Here is an 8,976-nt window from a genome sequence, read left to right as displayed (position 1 = left end):
AAACGACCTGTCCTGATTTGTCATAGACGCGTACTAAAAAACTTTAATGAGCAAGCCTTCCTTCATGAACTGGCCTCTGTAAAATGGTATAGAATCAGCTTGATCCCCTCTGTCGAAGACACTTGGACCTTCTTTTTTGATATTTTCAGTGGCATTGTTAACAAACACGCCCCCATAAAGAAAATGAGAATTAAAAGCAGGTTCAACCCCTGGTTCGACCGTGATCTTGCAGAGTTACTCCACCTCAAGAATTGCATTTGGCGAAAGGCTCGGCACACGCATACTCAAGCTGACTTGCTATCGTTCAGGCAAATGAGAAATAAGTGCACTCAGGCTATCCGGAAGACCAACGTTAGTTACTTTAAGGAGCAGTTCTCTCTCTGTGGGTCTAACCCCAAGAAGATCTGGAACACGGTTAAAGACCTGGAGAATAAACCCTCCTCCTCACAGCTGCCCATGTCCCTTAATGTTGATGATGTGGTTATTACTGACAAGAAGAACATGACAGAGCTCTTTAATCACCATTTCATTAAGTCAGGATTCCCATTTGACTCAGCCATTCCTACTTGCCCGTCCAACATTTCCTCATCTCCCACCCCTTCTAATGCGACTATCCCGATGCTATTCCATCATTTTCCCCTGCCCCACAACAAGGTTTCTCCCTGCAGTCACTGAGTCCGAGGTGCTAAAGGAGCTCCTTAAACTTGACCCCAATAAAACATCTGGGTCAGATGGTTTAGACCCTTTCTTCTTTAAGGTTGCTGCCCCTATCATCGCCAAGCCTATCTCCAACCTTTTTAACCTGTCTCTCCTTTCTGGGGAGGTTCCCATTGCTTGGGAAGGAAGCCACAGGTCATTCTTTATTTAAAGTGGGAGATCAAGCTGATCCTAACTATTATAGGCCTATTTCTATGTTGCCCTGTTTATCAAAAGTGTTGGAAAAACAGTCAATAATCAACTGACTGACTCGGGTATGCAATCTGGTTTCCGCTCAGGTAATGGATGTGTCACTGCAACCTTAAAGGTCCTGAATGATGTCACCATTGCCCTTGATTCTAAGCAATATTGTGCTGCTATTTTTATTGACTTGGCCAAAGCTTTTGATACGGTAGACCATTCTATTCTTGTTTTGCTAACTACCTCTCTCAAAGAGTGCAGTGTATAACGTCAGAAAATCTGCTGCCTCAGCCACTGCCTGTCACCAAGGGAGTACCCCAAGGCTCAATCCTAGGCCCCACACTCTTCCCAATTTACATCAACATCATAGCTCAGGCAATAGGAAGTTCTCTCATCCATTTATATGCAGATGATACAGTCTTATACTCAGCTGGCCCCTCCCCGGATTTTGTGTTAAATGCTCTTCAACAAAGCTTTCTTAGTGTCCAACAAGCTATCTCTACCCTTAACCTTGTTCTGAACACCTCCAAAACAAAGGTCATGTGGTTTGGTAAGAAGAATGCCCCTCTTCCCACAGGTGTTATTACTACCTCTGAGGGTTTTGAGCTTGAGGTAGTCACCTCATACAAGTACTTGGGAGTATGGCTAGATGGTGCACTGTCCTTCTCTCAGCACATATCAAAGATGAAGGCTAAAGTTAAATCAAGACTTGGTTTCCTCTATTGTAATCGCTCCTCTTTCACCCCAGCTGCCAAACCTACCCTGATTCAGATGACCATCCTACCCACGCTAGATTACGGAGACATAATTTATAGATCGGCTGGTAAGGGTGCTCTCGATCGGCTAATGTTCTTTACCATTCGGCCATCAGATTTGCCACCAATGCTCCTTATAGGACACATCACTGCACTCTATACTCCTCTGTAAACTGGTCATCTCTGCATACCCGTCGCAAGACCCACTGGTTGATGCTTATTGATAAAACCCTCTTCGGCCTCACTCCCCCCTATCTGAGATATCTACTGCAGCCCACATCCTCCACATACAACACCTGTTCTGTCAGTCACATTATGTTAAAGGTCCCCAAAGCACACATATCCCTGGGTCACTCCTCTTTTCAGTTCGCTGCAGCTAGCGACTGGAACGAGCTGCAACAAAGTCTCAAACTGGACAGTTTTATTTCAATCTCTTCATTCAAAGACTCAATCATGGACACTCTTACTGACAGTTGTGGCTGCTTTGTGTGATGTATTGTTGTCTCTACCTTCTTGACGGTTGTGCTGTTGACTGTGCCCAATAATGTTTGTACCATGATTTGTGCTGCTACCATGTTGTGTTTCTACCATGTTGTTGTCATGTTGTGTTGCTACCATGCTGTTGTCATGTGTTGCTGCCTTGCTATGTTGTTGTCTTAGGTCTCTCTTTATGTAGTGTTGTGTTGTCTCTAATGTTGTGATGTGTGTTTTGTCCTATATTTATATTGTATTTATTTATTTATTTTAATCCCAGGCCCCCGTCCCCGCAGGAGGCCTTTTGCCTTTTGGTAGGCCGTCATTGTAAATACGAATTTGTTCTTAACTGACTTGCCTAGTTAAATAAAGGTTAAATAAATACTACCATACCCCGTTCAAAGACACATAAATCTTGTGTCTTGCCCATTTACCCTCTGAATGGCACACATACACAATCCATGTCTCAATTGTCTCATGGCTTAACAATCCTTCTCTAACCTGTGTCCACCCCTTCATCTACACTGACTGAAGTGAATTTAACAAGTGACATCAATAAGGGATCATAGCTTTCACCTGGATTCCCCTGGTCAGTCTGTCATGGAAAGAGCAAATGTTCCTAGTGTTTTGTATACTCAGTGTAGTTTTGTGGTTTTCTATTTGTTATTATTTCTATTTGTTTTTTATTTTAAATTCAGTTTAGTTTCAGTTTTTAGACCTGATTTGCTGGTTTTTATTTAGTTTTAGTTAAAAAATATATATTTAGTTGTTATATTATTTTCGGTTTTAGCGTTAGGAACAGAAAGCGTGTGTGGGAGCATAGGAGGGGCCATTTGTGTTATATACTGTAGTTATGTGTGATTTTTGGGATGTCACTTCTTGCCACTGGGGCCGGGGGACAGGTGGGGGGGTCAGGTCATAGGTTATTTTAGGTTAGGTTTAAATTATAAAGTCAATCTCAATGTGACTTGGATTTAAAATAAATGTTTACACCAATCCAATGCTTTAAAAACAATATATATACATACCAGTGGAGGCTGCTGAGGGGAGGACGACTCATAATAAAACCATGTGCTTGATGTATTTGATACCATTCCATCTATTCCACTCCAGCCATTATGTGGTGGTTAATTTCTGTATTACCAAATGAGGAGTTATACAGTGAGGGAAAAAACGTATTTGATCCCCTGCTGATGTTGTACGTTTGCTGTCTTAGGTCTCAATTTATAACATTTTTGACATGTGTTTTTCTGGATTTGTTTGTTGTTATTCTGTCTCTCACTGTTCAAATAAACCTACCATTAAAATTATAGACTGATAATTTCTTTGTCAGTGGGCAAACATACAAAATCAGCAGGGATCAAATAATTTTTTCCCTCACTGTACTTAAACTACATCTTTAATAATAAGAGCTTTGCAATAGCATTGCCTTTCAACGATTCCCTATTTCTAATGAACCGTTGAGAGTGACAACACAAAAGTACAAAGATCTTTTATAGCCAAGATACACCCCTCTCAACCGACATGACGAACAACAGATACATAGAATGGTCACAAGGTTAAGATTTGTATGAAAGCAGACAGCAACTGCTGTGTCAACATTTTTCATTGTACAGACCAGTGTCTGGCCCTCCTACTCCAAACTGGAACTGTCTCTTCCTGGTATGGTATAGAACAAAAACACCAACTCATCCAATGGCATAACTCAATTATCAACTTTAGATACTCCCATCTCAAGTAAAACCCCTTCTTGACCCCACTTCTGGACAAGCTCACAGAGGGGAGTGAGTCTCTAGGTCATATACTATCCCAGGATAAGTGCAACATCAGAGAGGACATACAATGGTTCCATACACTGCCATACACCTCCCCCCAATGCCAAAGGAGGGAGTGACTTGCGCACAGACATTGTGGAGACAAGTAATTGGTTCCCCATTAATCACGCCTTCCCTTCACATGGCTTAAGAATAGGTAAAGACACATTCACATATGAAGACAATGTTCCATCCTGTCCTCTTCCCTTTCTGATATTCTGCATAGCACCAGAGACATGTAAAAGACAAGTCTAACCTCTCCCCTCTCTGGGCCCCAAGTGACTGAGCCCCAGCTGAAGGAAGAAGTGCAACTGCCAACACCAGAGACCAAAGGGATACATTCTGATTCATCCGCCACAACTACTACGAGCCGGTCCTCCCCAATGAAGGTGCCACTAACCTCCTGTGATACATGCATACATATATACAGTACATACAGTTGAAGTCGGAAGTTTACATACACTTAGGTTGGAGTCATTAACTCGCTGTTCAACCACTCCACAAATTTCTTGTTAACAAACTATAGTTTTGGCAAGTCGGTTAGGACATCTACTTTGTGCATGACACAAGTCATTTTTCCAACAATTGTTTACCGACAGATTATTTCACGTATAATTGACTGTATCACAATTCCAGTGTGTCAGAAGTTTACATACACTAAGTTGACCGAGCCTTTAAACAGCTTGGAAGAATCCAGAAAATTATGTCATGGCTTTAGAAGCTTCTGATAGGCTAATTGACATCATTTGAGTCAATTGGAGGTGTACCTGTGAATGTATTTCAAGGCCTACCTTCAAACTCAGTGCCTCTTTGCTTGACATCATGGGAAAATCAAAAGAAATCAGCCAAGACCTCAGAAAATAATTGTAGACCTCCACAAGTCTGGTTCATCCTTGGTAACAATTTCCAAACACCTGAAGGTACCACGTTCATCTGTAAAAACAATAGTACACAAGTATAAACAGCATGGGACCATGCAGTCGTCATACCGCTCAGGAAGGAGACGCGTTCTGTCTCCTAGAGATGAGAACATACTTTGGTGCAAAAAGTGCAAATCAATCTCAGAACAACAGCAAAGGACCTTGTGAAGATGCTGGAGGAAACAGTTACAAAAGTATCTATATCCACAGTAAAACGAGTCCTATATCGACATAACCTGAAAGGCCGCTCAGCAAGGAAGAAGCCACTGCTCCAAAAACCGCCATAGAAAAGCCAGACTATGGTCTGCAACTGCACATGGTGACAAAGATCGTACTTTTTGGAGAATTATCCTCTGGTCTGATGAAACAAAAATAGAACTGTTTGGCCATAATGACCATCGTTATGTTTGGAGGAAAAAGGGGAAGGTTTGCAAGCCGACGAATACCATCCCAACTGTGAAACACGGGGGTGGCAGCATCATGTTGTGGGGGTGCTTTGCTGCAGGAGGGACTGGTGCACTTCACAAAATAGATGGCATCATGAGGGAGGGAAAATTATGTGGATATATTGAAGCAACATCTCAAGACATCAGTCAGGAAGTTAAAGCTTGGTCGCAAATGGGTCTTCCAAATGGACAATGACCCCAAGCATACTTCCAAAGTTGTGGCAAAATGGCTTAAGGACAACAAAGTCAAGGTATTGGAGTGGCCATCACAAAGCCCTGACCTCAATCCTATAGAACATTTGTGGGCAGAACTGAAAAAGTGTGTGCGAGCAAGGAGGCCTATAAACCTGACTCAGTTACACCAGCTCTGTCAGGAGGAATGGGCCAAAATTCACCCAACTTATTGTGGGAAGCTTGTGGAAGGCTACCCGTAGCATTTGCCCAAAGTTAAACAATTTAAAGGCAATGCTACCAAATACTAATTGAGTTTATGTACACTTCTGACCCACTGGAAATCTGATGGAAGAAATAAAAGCTGAAATAAAGAATTCTCTCTACTATTATTCTGACATTTCACATTCTTAAAATATAGTGGTGATCCTAACTGACCTAAAACAGGGAATTTTTACTAGGATTAAATGTCAGGAATTGTGAAAAACTGAGTTTAAATCTATTTGGCTAAGGTGTGTGTAAACTTCCAACTTCAACTGTACATGCATACCAATGGAGGCTGGTGGTGGGAGCTATAGGAGGACGGGCTCATTGTAATGGCTGGAATGGAATAATTGGAGCGGTATCAAACATAAAGAAACCACATTTGACTTCGTTCCATTTATTCCAGTCCAGCCATTACAATAAGACTGTCCTCCTATAGCTCCTCCCACCAGCCTCAACTGATACATACATACAGTACATACATACATACAGTGGCAAGAAAAAGTATGTGAACCCTTGTAATTACCTGGATTTCTGCATAAATTTGACCTAAAATTTGATCTTCATCTAAGTCACAACAATTGACAAACAATGTGCTTAAACTAATAACACACAAATTATTGTATTTTTCTTGTCTATTTTAAATACATATTTTAAACATTCACAGTGTAGGTTGGAAATAGTATGTTAACCCCTTGGCGAATGACTTCTGCAAAAGCTAATAGGAGTCAGGAGTCAACTAACCTGGAGTTGAATCAATGAGACGAGATTGGAGATTTTTTTTAGAGCTGCCCTGCCCCATGAAAAACTCACAAAATTTGAGTTTGCTATTCACAAGAAGCGTTGCTTGACGTGAACCATGCCTCGAACAAAAGAGATCTCAGAAGACCTACGATTAAGAATTGTTGCCTTGCATGAAGCTGGAAAGGGTTACAAAAGTATCTCTAAAAGTCAGTCCACGGTAAGACAAATTGTCTATAAATGGAGAAATTTCAGCACTGTTGCTACTCTCCCTAGGAGCCGTCCTGCAAAGATGACTGCAAGAGCACAGCGCAGAATGCTCATTGAGGTTAAGAAGAATCCTAGAGTGTCAGCTAAAGACTTACAGAAATCTCTGGAAGATGCTAACATCTCTATTGACGAGTCTACAATACGTAAAACACTAATCAAGAATGGTGTTCTTGGGAGGACACCATGGAAGAAGCCACTGCTGTCCAAAAAAAAACATTTCTGCACGTCTGAAGTTTGCAAAAGAGCACCTGGATGTTCCACAGCGCTACTGTCAAAATATTCTGTGGACAGCTGAAACTAAAGTTGAGTTGTTTGTAAGGAACACACAACACTATGTGTGGAGAAAAAAAGGCACAGCACACCAACATCATTTACATTTTAGTAATTTAGCAGACGCTCTTATCCAGAGCGACTTACAGTAGTGAATGCATACATTTCATACATTATTATTATTTTATTTTTTTCTGTGCTGTGCCAATTCCCTGTGGGAATCAAACCCACAACCCTGGCGTTGCAAACACCATGCTCTACCAACTGAGCTACAGGGAAGGATAGAGGATGAACACAGATTGACAAGTAAGTGGTACAGTAACTCGTACAAAATATTAGTTACATGCAGCCAGGGGCTTTCAGCACTTCTCTCACCAAAATGGTCTCTAGCTCGCTAATAGTCTCTTTCCCATGTTCCATTTCAGTCATTTTAGCACACACTCTTATCCAGAGTGACTTACAGTAGTGAGTGCCACAGGGAGGGCCATCAAAACCTTATCGCAACTATAAACTATGGTGGATGGACATCATGGTTTGGGGCTGCTTTGCTGCCTCAGGGCCTGGACAGCTTGCTATCATCGACGGAAAAATGAATTCCCAGGTTTATCAAGACATTTTTCAGGAGAATGTAAGGCTATCTGTCTGCCAATTGAAGCTCAACAGAAGTTAGGTGAATCAACAGGACAACGACCCAAAGACAGAAGTAAATCAATAACAGAATGGCTCGAACAGAAGAAAATACGCCTTCTGGGGTGGCCCAGTCAGTCCTGACCTCAACAGAGCGGTTCACACCAGACAGGTAAATTGAGCCATTTTTTACATTCAGCATAACTCGGTCAGTCAATCAATCAAATGTATTTATAAAGCCCTTCTTACATCAGCTGATGTCACAAAGTGCTGTACAGAAACCCAGCCTAAAACCCCAAACAGCAAGCAATGCAGGTGTAGAAGCACGGTGGCTAGGAAAAACTCCCTAGAAAGGTCAGAACCTAGGAAGAAACCTAAAGAGGAACCAGGCTATGAGGGGTGGCCATCCTCTTCTGGCTGTGCCGGGTGGAGATTATAACAGAACATGGCCAAGATGTTCAAATGTTCATAGATGACCAGCAGGGTCAAATAATAATAATCACAGTGGTTGTCGAGTGTGCAACAGGTCAGCACCTCAGGAGTAAATGTCAGTTGGCTTTTCATAGCCGATCATTCAGAGTATCTCTACCGCTCCTGCTGTCTCTAGAGAGTTGAAAACAGCAGGTCTGGGACAAGGTAGAACAGGTCAGGGTACCGGTGAACAGGTCAGGGTACCATAGCCGCAGGCAGAACAGTTGAAACTGGAGCAGCAGCACAACCAGGTGGACTGGAGTCATCAGGCCAGGTAGTCCTGAGGCATGATCCTAGGGCTCAGGTTCTCCGAAAGAAAGAAAGAAAGAAAGAAAGAAAGAAAGAAAGAAAGAAAGAAAGAAAGAAAGAAAGAAAGAAAGAAAGAAAGAAAGAAAGAAAGAAAGAGGGCAGTAGCTCAAGGGCAGTAGCTGTGCGTGGGTAAAATTACTGGGGAAGCCAACCCCCCAGGAAAAGCCATATTACAACCTATGTGGTGTGATAATTGAGTTGTTTGCTCTATAACCTGTTAATTCATATGCCTTGCCACCATGATATATAGGCCTAAGGCCGAGACAATAAGAAGACACAGTGGTAGAATAAACTCAACCACACCTTTGTTTCATCACAAAACTTGAAAGCAACATCTGTCTGGTGAAGTCCACAAACCATATTGCACAGAACAAACAGGTACATGACCTACAAAATGAAGAAAGAAAATGAATGTTTCCGACATTTTCGGAGTACTAAACAACTATTGATTTAGAACCATGGAGAGTTACCGCAAGTCGCCAAGAAAACAGGAGCTGCCTCCACTATTCCAGCACCATTTCAACATCATCCAATCCCCTTTGCTTAG

Source organism: Salmo salar, chromosome ssa24, assembly GCF_905237065.1.
Source record: "Salmo salar chromosome ssa24, Ssal_v3.1, whole genome shotgun sequence".
Taxonomy (NCBI): domain Eukaryota; kingdom Metazoa; phylum Chordata; class Actinopteri; order Salmoniformes; family Salmonidae; genus Salmo; species Salmo salar.
Note: the sequence above shows the minus strand (reverse complement) of the source record.